Below are 12,824 nucleotides of genomic sequence, written 5' to 3' on the forward strand. Positions count from 1 at the left end.
GAAATAACTTCTACGTGATTATCTTTATTTCTAACTTCAAAGGTATAAATTCCAATCCAATGCTTAAATTAAGTTTATATTATATGTATGAGTCTTTGAAAACTCTGTTTCTGCCTATGAAATAGTTGCCATAGTAACTAATGCACTTCCAAAGAGGGGAAAAATGTGCACCAATTTCTTTTCCACTTAAAAGGTAAAAATTAAACTATATAACAACAGATAATGGCCATGTCATTAAAAGGTTGTTCTCTCACATATAGTATTACAAGTCTCACACATTTCTTTGACGTAGAGAAATAATATTCTCTCCCTCACCCTTGTGTGTTCGCACTCAAGGACAAAGAATAAAAAGTCCTTGAATGGAACACTGAGAGATTCATGAAGAATTCACTAAACAAACAATGTGAAGTAAATGATTGCATTGCATGCTGTATCTTAAATATCTTTTGTGAGATAGCTAATTCAATAATAATAATAATAAATAATAATAATAATGGTCACCCCATACATAAGGGAAATACATACACAGAATATTTAGGTGCTAAAATTTTATTAAGATCACTTTAAGCTCTAAATTTCAGGGACCTAAAAGAGATCTTGGACCACAAAAACAATTATATTCAGCATATGTCACTGAACATCCATAAATTAATCTTTTGCCTTAATTTGTTTGGCTGCTGTTTTCAGTGTAAAGAAAAGTTTTGATAAAATATTTTTTAATTGAGCTTATTAAACCAATTTATTCTCTAGTCATGTTGAATCACTGTGATATGAAAGGTAAAAAGAAATTCATAAATTTCCACTTAATAAATTTTATCTTGTTAAAGTTTACTGACTTGTATAAGATAAAATGAGGGAGCCAGGGCAAATGTCAGAATTCAGATTTTGGTCACCTGAATATGTCCTTCTCTAACAGCCTACCATAGCCAAATAAATTTAATGCTAACCCTGAGATTTAAAAACATAGTCTTTCTAAAGCTCAGTATTAATTATTTCATTTGATGTCCTCGCTGCTATCTATTTTGTGTCATTATCTTTTTTCCCATTAGGAAATAACATCTCCAATAAATATTGGAAGCATTATGCTTTGTATTTTCTGTAAGCCACCAACTTTGAAATCTGTGCAATAAAGCTATATATACTCCCTAGTAATCATTCCTGTTGGCATATGCAATAGGAAAATAAACAATTTGAAATAAACAGAAATAGGACCAAAAAAATTGCACATCAAAAGGTGTGAAAATATCGTCTTTCTTTCATTAACAACTCCAGAGTAAAAGACAGAGTTCTTTAAACCAAATATTATAGGTATAACTTCAGACACTAAAGCAATGATAAAATAACAAAAAGAGAAATGAGGTTTAGATACCAAACAGATGGATGATACACAGATGTTCCTGGAATGGCTGCTATAACAATAATAGTTGAATAGTCTTTGGGAAAATTTATGCAATTACTTTCCATTTATGGAATGAACTGTATTCAAGATTTAGATCTAATTAATACTGCTACCGTATGCCTGCATGTGCTTATTAGCCAAATCTGAAGTGCAGTGAATTGGACATTCATTTCAAAATGTCTGCATCTTATAACAATAAAAACGTTCAACCTCATGGTCACTGCTGTCATTATCAGATTATGTCCCTCAATGATCATAGCTGGCCATAGCTTTCCTGGGAATGATTCTAATCCAAATGTTGTTGATTATTATATACAGCATTCATTTGGAATGATTGATGGTTTCTGGTGCCATGTGAAAGCCATGTACCTTGGCTCCACTTTGCGGCAACCCAATCCATCAGAAATCCAGCCAAGCCCAGAAGACATTTTGAGTTTTGCCATGCATGCTGGAAAACTGACAGCTGACTGAGGACCAAAGCTCCATTTTAATGAGTCTCCTTGGTCCTGAATCCATCACTGCCAGACTGACAAATGTCAAAACTTGACACCCTCCATTAGAAGCTACTTAACCTTTAAGTCTGTATGGTGTAAAGGACCGCCAGCCTAAACTTTCTAATAATGAAAACTTGATTAGCTAAGCTGCAAGATCAGGTGATACATCTGCCTCACCAATGAGAACCTTGAGGACTGAGGCATTAAACACTGGTTTTCCATATTTTTAACAAGTGTAGGTAACTATTAAAATTGTAGTTTTTACTACTGGGTGTAAGATAGGTTCAAAGATGTGTTGTACAATACAAGGAATGTAGCCAATACTTTGAAAGAACTGTAAATGGAAAGTAACCTTTAAAAATTATATAAAAAAATTAAATTTTTAAAAAGTTTTTTAAAAAACTGTGGGTCTTAAAGACGCAGACCTACTGGAGAATGGACTTGAGGATATGGGGAGGGGGAAGGGTGAGCTGTGACAGGGCGAGAGAGAGTCATGGACATATACACACTAACAAACGTAAGATAGCTAGTGGGAAGCAGCCGCATGGCACAGGGATATCGGCTCGGTGCTTTGTGACCGCCTGGTGGGGTGGGATAGGGAGAGTGGGAGGGAGGGAGACGCAAGAGGGAAGATATATGGGAACATATGTATATGTATAACTGATTCACTTTGTTATAAAGCAGAAACTAACACACCATTGTAAAGCAATTATACCCCAATAAAGATGTTAAACAAACAAAAAAAAAAGGTTACCAGGATCTAAACACTGGGTACAAAAACCAAGCATAAAAATCCATACATATAAACTATGTGTGTAGAAATTGGTATTTATAGAAATGAATGCAAATATACCCAAAACAGAGCACAGGCCTATCCAAGATAGCCTGGACACTAAAGCAAAATTGACCCTTCACAGTAGAAACAACAATTGTAGGTAGTCTAATGATGGAATGAGGTCACCCACCTGTGTGAGGCATGGTCTCTAGGACATATGGAGAGAGACATGTACTGGTCACCAATGTGCTTCTCAACATGACCCAGCCCCCTTTCAGGTGGCAGGAGCTGTGTGACACTTCAGGACAATGCACTATGTGTAGGAATGAGGTGTGCCACTTCTGGTTTGAGGCATGTAAGACTGGGTATGGGTTTCCCACTCTCTTGTACCCTGCTATAGTAAGCCACGTTTTGAGATGCCAGTGTCATAAAATAGTGGTGCTTCTGTGAGTCTGGGTCTCTGACCACCACCTGCAACTTGCACTGAATGTAGCTTAGGCAAGAAAAAATTTGTATATATTTCTAACTGAGATATTGAAGTCAATTTGTTGCTGCAGTATAACCTAACCTTATCCTGACAGAGACTGTTGAGAGTAAAAGGTTACCCTCAGGCCAGCAGTGCGTATCAGGAATGTTCTAGAAAATGTAGTCGGTGATGTCTGACTACAGGTACGGCAATGAGCAGTCTAGGTACTAAGTGCCTAAAGAGCTCTATGCTGATAAGTAGATGTAGGGCCTTAGCCATGGCACTTTCTGAAGCAGAACTTCATGAATGGGTGTATAAGACCTCATGACTGGAACCGGAATTGCAATGAGGGAATATGATCACAGAAACAAGAAAGGTGCTAGATTATCTGAATGGAGACACAATATAAGAAAAGAACCATCTAAGCTATTGAAACAAGTCTCCGAAAACTGCCTGTGACTACGGATAAGCCTTTTACCAAGGCTTGAGATGGGAAGAAAAGTAAATCCCAGCTCTGAACAAAGAAGCTTATTCTGGAGCAGAGAGCCAAGCTGGTCCTGAAAACTAATTCAAAAATTTTAATGGAAAAGTTTAAACAAGATGCATATGATGATCAATTCAATGTTTGTTATTAAAAAGATCAAATTAAAAAAAAGAAAAAGAATTATTCTGTGTTCAAATTGAATTGCATCAATGAAAATGAACACGGATCCTGGTGTAGAACCCTCAAACTACCCCGAGGCCCAGTGGGGCAAAGCAGGGCTCCTGGAGATGTGTTTTTTTAATGATCAAATAAAATGATGGTGAGTCATTCCTCTCTCATGCTGTGTTGATTCTCATTAGGCCATGTGCCCTAAAAGAAAAGAGCTCAGGTAGCAGGAGTTGGTTCAAAGCCAGGTTTGTGCCAAGGCTACTTCATTTGTATATTCGCATAAAAGAAATCTCTTAGTCCTCCCATCTAAAAAGCTTTTCATAGAAATTTAATGTCTGCTGTATCAATAATCGATTATATCCTTTGATGGCTTTAATAGAATAGTGTTCCTCAATGAAAATCAGTTCATAAAATTTCTATTTCCACATATTTTTAAAAATGTATTTTCAAAAGAATATCTGACTGCTTTTTGAAATATAGTGAAATATAGAAATGTATAAAATAAAGGAATGTCTTTACCTATTGGCTTTGGCAAAGGCAAGTAGAAGCCTCTATTCTTGTGCAAAAATGCACAAATTTTGTTTTAGCCATTGAGCCTAAGCATGTCAAAAAAGAAAATCAGAAATTACAAAGTAAATTTAGATTTAGACTTTGTCCAGATACAAATTGATTTTGCTAAATTTGGAATCGTGAATAGAATTCAGCAAAACACCCATATTAGTCTTTGAAGTATTAAGTCAGCAATTTGGCAGATGTGTTTTCTTTACAAATTTGCTCTGTCATGTTGCAGATAGAACCAGATCTAGTTTTGCAAACCAGGTTTCAGGTGATTTACAAAAGAAAAAAAGGTTGCCAGCAAGGAACCCCCCACCCCGAGATTTATGAAGAACAGGTATACATGAAAAGAAACTGGAATTTCATATGGAACTAAGTCTTGTGGTCAGTAGATTAAATATTTTCTGCACATATACTTTGGCCATTATCTTGGCCAAATAACCACCAAATGGCTGACTCAAATTGATCATTAAAGCAAATGTAAAAAGCTGTTAATCAGTTAGTGAAAACAATAATCAACTTGCAAATAATCATGTATTTGATGTATTATTACACATAGACAAACTATGTCTATGTTCAAAAAAATTGTTTGATTTGATTAACTAGTCAACTAAATATTTAAAGTCATTTAAAGTTCTTTCTTGTAGTATACGTTCTCTTACTGACAGTAAAAAAGCATTAAGTTCTTTTATTCTTTATGAATTAGTGCAATATTATATATCTCTGTCTTCTGAGCATAAACATTGAACTGTCACTCTGGTTGTTCAATAACCTGACGGCAAGTGCGTATACATGGTCATACACATCACACACACATGGGGCTTTAAAACAGCATCCCACTTAAATCAATAGTGCAAAATTTATTGATTTAATTCCATCTTGAAGAGATAGAAAAATGAGCAGTGGTGCTTCCTTACAATTTATCATTGTTCATACAGAGTTTCAAATTCCTTTATGGTTATAATGAAATCCATTTTCTTAAAGTCAAACTGATAAAAGGTAGGCCAGGGAAATTTCAAGGGAATCAGATCGTTTTCAAAAAGTCTGTAGATGAAAGCATCAGAAAATATTTTGTGGTTAAAGAATTCAGGAACATTAAACTCTTCTAAAACCATATATTTTACTTTTTTGCTAATTATCACAATATCAAAATACTTGGGATTTTATTCAAAGAATGGGCAAAAATATGTATGTGTATATATGTTGTGCATATAGACACACAAGCTCAATTATACACATTCCCCTGACACACTCTGTTGTCACAACTTTCTTAAGCAAAGTTAATTTAGCAGATGTGTTCTAGAATATCATCAAATTATAAAATATATAAGTAATATAAAATAACAAGAATACAAAAAATCCAATTAACTACCAAGTAAAATACTGGGGTACCTGATATATGCAACCTTCTCACAAGGATCAAACTTCCTCCTGTAAGTGGGTGGCTTAGTAACCAGTTTTCAGTGAGGCATCACTGAGTTTATCCTTTAAGTCAAGACTAGCTTCTCCACCATCCACATGGCCTCAAAATCCAAGGTTACAGATAGGCAGGTGGGCCAGCTTGCCAACTTTTCTGGGACAGGACTCCAGGTCTTGATACCTCCAACCAGGAGCAACATGGGGCTGTGACCCAAGGGCCAAATAAAGAGAAGGTAGTAACCAAATGAGAAATATGATATGAAATACAATATATCGTAAGAAAAAAGACCAAAGAATGCTGGTTGAATTAAATATCCAGAAGAGGACGCAAAGGACCAGAATTGGTTACAGGCAGAGTCTATAAGACATCACTGACTTCTCTAGTAGGAAGAAAATACATCGCTCCAGGTGGGGAAGGATAGCCAGACTGAGTCCCTGAATTGAAGCTGAGAATCACATTCCCCTTGGGAATCTCTCACAGTTCAGAGTTGTGTCTTTGTACTGAGTATATAAGTGGGGTTTCTCCCTATCTTATATCATCCTAAGTGGAGGTAAACCCCACCTTTCCCTTGTTTCCAGCTGAGACAAGGCTGGAGTTTCAAAGGTTTTATTAGGGTCTGAGTAGAAAACAAAAAGAAATTAAAATAGTGTCATGAATTTAGGCAACCTGACTTGCCAGGTAAAATAAGAGACTGAGTCCCTTAGGCCTTTTTAAGAATACATGGAGTCAGAGATATTTATTTCAAAGAAGTCTCTGATCTTGATCCACACTAGGCTCATCTGACCATCACAGACCTCAACAGGATTACCCCATCCTGTTCCATTCTCTCCTTTTTAAAGAAGAGCCAAGATTTAGTCTTTAAATGAATTCTGCTATAATAATTCTAAATCTACATTGATTCTTTTGCCCTATGACTTAATCCATATATTATGTACATACTCATTTTGATGTTTAATTCTAGATCCTCCTAAATATTGATAATATTATAATTGTTTGATGAAATTTTTTTCAACAAGAAATGCAACAAGCTTTTTAATTTGCCTGCACCGGTCTCAGCATATACTAGGCATTTAGTGCACAATAAAATTGATGTATATGAGATTTAAATTCTCTACAAAATTTTTACTTAAAATAATCATTAGCTATATTGCATGGTTGAGCACAGCTTGGCAAGAGGATACTCTTTCCATGTATATTAAAATTATCTTATACAAAGCATATTCTTAGAGAATATTCTTAGAGAATGTAAAAGGTGAGGCAAGGATTTTGTCATGTCCCTAGGAGGGCTTTTAACTAAGTACAGTGACTATATCAGGTTTTATAGTCATACTTAGGAAATCTGACCTAAAAGTGGCTGACCATTTTTGGGATCTATGCCATGAGAAGAGATGATTTCACTCCCTTACCTCTTACCCAATTGTTTTCACCTCGAGGCTCTCCCAAATCTCTGGGAAAACAAATCTGAGTCAATCTTCTTTGTGTTCGGTCATTGATTCTATGATTCATTCATGCTATTTTGTGCCATACACATGTTATAATATTCTCATGTTATCATATTCTAGCTATCATATTCTAACATATGATAAATAAAAGGTGAATATAAACTGTGGTGGGTTCTAGGAAGAAAACACCTGAAATGGACAATAAGATGGGGACCTAGTTAAGTAGGGTGATCAGAAATGACTGCCCTGAGATCTGAATGTTAAAAATGAAAAAGCCATGCAATGACGCTGGCAAAGAACATTCCAGGCAGATATTGGTGTCCCCAGGGTTGGACCTTATCTTTCCTTACCTATTTGTACTAGAAAGGAAATGAGGAATACTTTAGCACATCAACTCTAATGATAGAACTTCAAAGAATTGGGTTGTTGTCTGAAAAGATATTTAATTACCTTCCCAGCATTACTGAAATGACAATTTTGTAGACATTTCCAGTCATATTCATATACTCGTGAGTATACACAGAAAAACAGCTGCCTCAATATATTGACAGTTAATCAGAAAAAAAAACCCCACAAACCTCAATGATCTCTACATTATTGCCCGAAAGTTTGATTAATTTTTCACTGAATGGACCAAATTTTCATCTAAAATATCAGATATTTCCTTCCCACTCCAATCTAGACAAAAATCTTCCTTATACTATTTATCCCACAATTACAGTGACTAGCTAGCCCCAGGCCCTTCTTAAGGTCTCCCTCCTGAGGAATGACCTTAGGCCCTCCTGTTCTATGTCATGGAAGGAGGCTTCACTTTCATGCCCCAGAGTCAGACACATGATTGAGCCACAGGTGGAAAGACACAAAAGCTGTGAGTTGTTCAGGGACCTATGATGAAGCCCACTCCACATAGCCCTGCCTAAGCAGAGTAAAGCTGCACTTAGCTAAGTTAACCAGATTTTCACTCTTGGAAATAAACTGAGAAATAAATAAAGAATCAAATACTGAGCAGCAAAAGCGAAAGCTAAAAGTTACCAGACAAGCAAAAGTAATAAAGAGCCTGCAAAGCCCTATGGTACTGGGAGAATAAAAGCAGAAAAGATGCTGACACCAAATAGTATCAGTAGGAAGGGGAACATGCACAAAGAAGCAAAGACCAAAGGAGCACATTAATGGTGGAACTTTAGTATGGAGATCAGTCAGTCTGGCAGCTTAAACATCCCTGGAACAGCCTCAGATTCAGTTCCAGCCTCTGTTAGGCTTAGACACAAGGTTCCCATACTTGGAAACTGGAACATTCCAGATTTCCTTATTGCCAAATGGGTCCTCACAATAAACACAGCTTGGTCCTTCCCAGTTCACTGAGCAGGAATGACCAAGATTATTCTTTGACCCAGAGGATGCCTAACAGAAATATGCCCCATTCCGTCAATCTTTTCCCATTGGAAACAATGAGATAATGAACACATGATTTATGTAGTATCATTGCTGAATCTCCAGAGCCTACAGCAGATACATAATAAGCACTCAATACATGTTTGCTTTATAAATGAATTAATGACTGAGTGAAAGAGATAAGAAATAACGAGACATTATTCATCATTAAAAAATGACACGCCTCTCTTCTCAAACCAACTCCTCTAGAAAAAAATGAAGTTTTTTAAAAAACATAGAAATATCATTTTATATCACAAGTTCTACTAATAATGTACCTTCAGAGATGGAGAGAAACCTTAAGAAATCAGTTCAATATTTTTAGGTCTAAGCAGAGATACCAATAGTAAAAATGAGCCCTAGAGCAAAGTCTAATCTACTCTATTTCTATCATTAAATGTCCAAAAGATGTCCTTGACATTCTCCAATGGTAAAAGGTGGACTACTTCTGGGCAGGAAGGATGGAAGAAAGGTGGCGGGAGGGGGGGGAAGACAGGAAGAGAGGCTGAGAGAGCAGGAGGGAGGGTGAGAGGGAGGGAGAGAGGGTAGAAGAGAGAGAGAGAAAAAGGGAAGAAGAAAGGATGAAATATCTCATATTTTCCTTTAGTCCCTTCCCCTTTACCCCTTGCCTATCTTTTTGACCTCCCTCCTCTGAGAGCTTTTGATTGCACAGAGCAGGGAAATTGTACAACTGCCTTTTAATGGAGGCCTCTCACCCCAGAAGCAGAGATGTGTCCCCTTGCCCCTCAAAACCCTACTCCTCTCAGACTTGCCTCACTTTATTCCCCTCAGGCTCTGACAGTTAAGTCAAGGTTGTACCCTAATGTAAATGAGAAATATAGAAATTGGAAATGTTGAATTTAGAGTGTTCAGATTGGAACAGACACTGGTCTTTCTTCCTTTCTTTCTTTTTAAAATATTATTTCTTTGCACACATGGGGTAAACTAAGAAGGAAATCTCACCATGTTCACAGTGAAACAACCCTGAGTTTAGAAGCTACCCCTTCATGAGGTTGATTAAGCTAAGAAAGCGAATATTCATAGCTTAGATTCTTACGCTTATGAGTTCTATTCTTTAAAGAATTTTTAGATTAATTCAGCTGAAGGGTAGTATTTGATGGACAGAATTAAAAGAAACCGACAAGGGATTAAGTAGTCCCTAAAAGATCCTTATGTCAAACTTGAGAAAAGAGTGGAGATTTGAGTCCATTTCATCTGAGCAACTCCCGCCAGAAGTTAACAGTATAAAAACAGGTGGGTAAATTAGCATAAACAAAATTGTATTGGGATACGAATTGTCATTTTCTTAGCCACACTCAGTCCTAGATATCAGAGGTCTTCCTGTGGATGTTTAACATGATAATTAATAGCAGGTAATAGGGGCTTCCCTGGTGGCGCAGTGGTTGAGAGTCTGCCTGCCGATGCTAGGGGACACGGGTTCCTGCCCTGGTCCGAGACGATCCCACATGCCGCGGAGCAGCTGGGTCCATGAGCCATAGCTGCTGAGCCTGCACGTCCGGAGCCTGTGCTCCACAATGGGAGAGGCCACAACAGTGAGAGGCCCGCTTACCACAAAAAAAAAAAAAATAGCAGGTAATAAATAAGTATTAGTCACGCCTTGAACTCTCTGTGACTTGCTCTAATTGTTTAATTCTACAATGGAATCAGTGCTCTTTAGCTGCATCCAAATAAAAGATTTTAGCTATCAACTATGGATGAATTGCTTCCATAATATTTCAGAAAAGACAAAGTTGTTTGTTAAAAAATAACTTCTTGTTTTTGTTCTCTACATGGATATATAAATCATACAATGTAACAAAGCCATTCTTTAAAGTTGCAAAGGAACAGCAATTAAAAAAAAAGTCCTCCGTATTTATTTTTTTCCCCTTTGAGCTTAAAAAACAACATGGTCAAACTAATTTTTTTTCCAAAAACTTGCTCCTGGGCTTAACAGCTTGTATGATAAGTTACATTTCAGCCTTGGAGGGAAATGTGACAACTGACCTATACAGTTAGAAAAATAAGGCTATAATGGAGAGTTTGAAGTTGTTAGCTATGACTGTACTATAGTATACAACAATTATGAGCATTTCGTGTACATTTTTTCAGTCAGTTTGGTGAACAGAAATCATATCTATATGTGCAAATTATCAGTCTTTACAAAGAGCTCCTTTGGTTCCCCTGTATGTGCATATACAATGCTAAAGTAAATACTGAGCCATGAGTATAACTCGTTAAATACATACCAAAGGCGGGGGAAAGGAGAGGATAGGGCAAACATTGTACAGCATTTAATGTTTTCCAAATAATGACCTGTTGCTGTTGAGTTGGCTAAGGCATAGGTAAGACAGTTCCTTATATGTGAGCACACGTAAAAAATAATAACAATAAAGACCAAACTCCCTTGGAAGGACTCATACCTGGGATTAGTACTCATACTTCTCAATGGCAACCTAAAGTTAGATAAACAACGTAAATTGGGCTTGTTTATAGCCCGAGAAGAATTTTCCATACTGCTTCCAGAGTCTTGCACATAGTAGGCCAGACAGTGCCGCACTATGGCAGACTGTAAAAGCCAAAGGAGGTTGGCTACAGGTCACTGTCAATCAGTGTCTCGAGGCAAGGGTGCAATTATAACTAAGGAGTGCTGTGAGTAACTTGGAAACATGTTGCAGCACCCTCTAAACATCTCTAAAGTAACTCCCAAACTGTGGAGGCGAGTTTTCTCCATAATAGCTTGTGCCCGTGAAAGAGTAGAGCACAAGGGTCCTAACCTTGCCCTAGAGGCGGATTACGCGGGGTCAGTTGTAGCTCCTCCACACTAACTCCCTGACTTTGTGCAAGTTACTTAAACTCTGCTTGATTAAGTCTTTTCATCTGATTATGGTTGAAATAAAGTTATGATAATATAGTGATACAACTTGTTTTCCTGTATGGCGGGCTATTTAATGATCAAGACAAAGACTATAATGTTAAATCAGAAAAGCAAAATGTAGAACAGATCTCAAACTCACAAATATGTATATATTCTATGTGTTTATAAACTTTTTAAAAAATACAAAAAAAAAAAAAAGAAATCCATGGCAGTCATGTCTAGGTGATGTGAGTCCTGAGTGAGGGAAAGAGATATCAGAGGTAGTAGACCACGTAGGAAAGAGAAGCAAGCTCCTGCTGGGAGGAAGGAAACAATACATACAAAAAGAAACTCTTAGAGACAGAAAAATGACTGGCAAGCTAATTTCATTGTGCTGGACAGAAGCCTGGAGGAGCAAAAGGAGTGAAGAGTCACAATTAGAAAGTTACTGCAACGTCAAGAGAGAATTGGGTAGGTAAAGAATCACAGGAATTTCCAAAATTCTGATCTATTATTTACTGAATTCTCTGAATGCACCCTCCATTACCTCATCGCCACCTACTCTTGTGTTTTGTTTCACTTACTTCCTCCATCCACGATGGTGAAGATATAAGTTATTTATTTTGTATAATGGGTTTTGTGTTTCTTTAAATCAGACATCAACCCTAAGCAGCCAAGCAGTCCTGATTTTATGTAAATCACATGAAAAATCATATTTAAAAGGTGCATTTTTATTTTTTGCATAAACAAAATCATACTATTTATTTATTTATTACATATCATGGACATCTTCCCATGTCAGGACTTACCCCATTGTACACTTTTCCTTACTGCATAGCATTCCACAATGTGAGTGGACCAGGATTTATTTACACTGTTGCTGTGTTTCTCTTATTACAAACAATACCGTATGTGCGTCCCAGTGAATGTACATCTGAGCTTATATGTAAGTATAATGAAGAGTCTAGCTCCACTTTTTTTTTTTAATTGAACTATAGTTGGTTTACAATATTGTGTTAGTTTCAGGTATACAGCAAAGTGATTCAGAAGTATACATAGTTTTTTCAGAGTAAAGAGTCTGACTGCTCACAGCTTTCAAGCCTCACACCAGTCTCTTCTCCTGTCCACGTGTGGGGAAGGTGATGGAAAGCCCATGCTTTCCCTGCCTGGGTACCAGTGGGAAGGTCACACCATGCAGGCCCTGGCTTACCCTCAAGAACCCTCTTCCCAGTCCCACCCACTAACCACAATAAAAACCCAAACTCACTTCGCTTTGCTCTCTCAATCCACTTCAGACTTTCCTGGGAGCCTACCCTATGTTCCCAGAAAGCCTCAT

This window comes from Monodon monoceros, unplaced genomic scaffold, assembly GCF_005190385.1.
Source record: "Monodon monoceros isolate NGI ecotype Baffin Bay Population unplaced genomic scaffold, NGI_Narwhal_1 Super_Scaffold_12, whole genome shotgun sequence".
NCBI lineage: Eukaryota > Metazoa > Chordata > Mammalia > Artiodactyla > Monodontidae > Monodon > Monodon monoceros.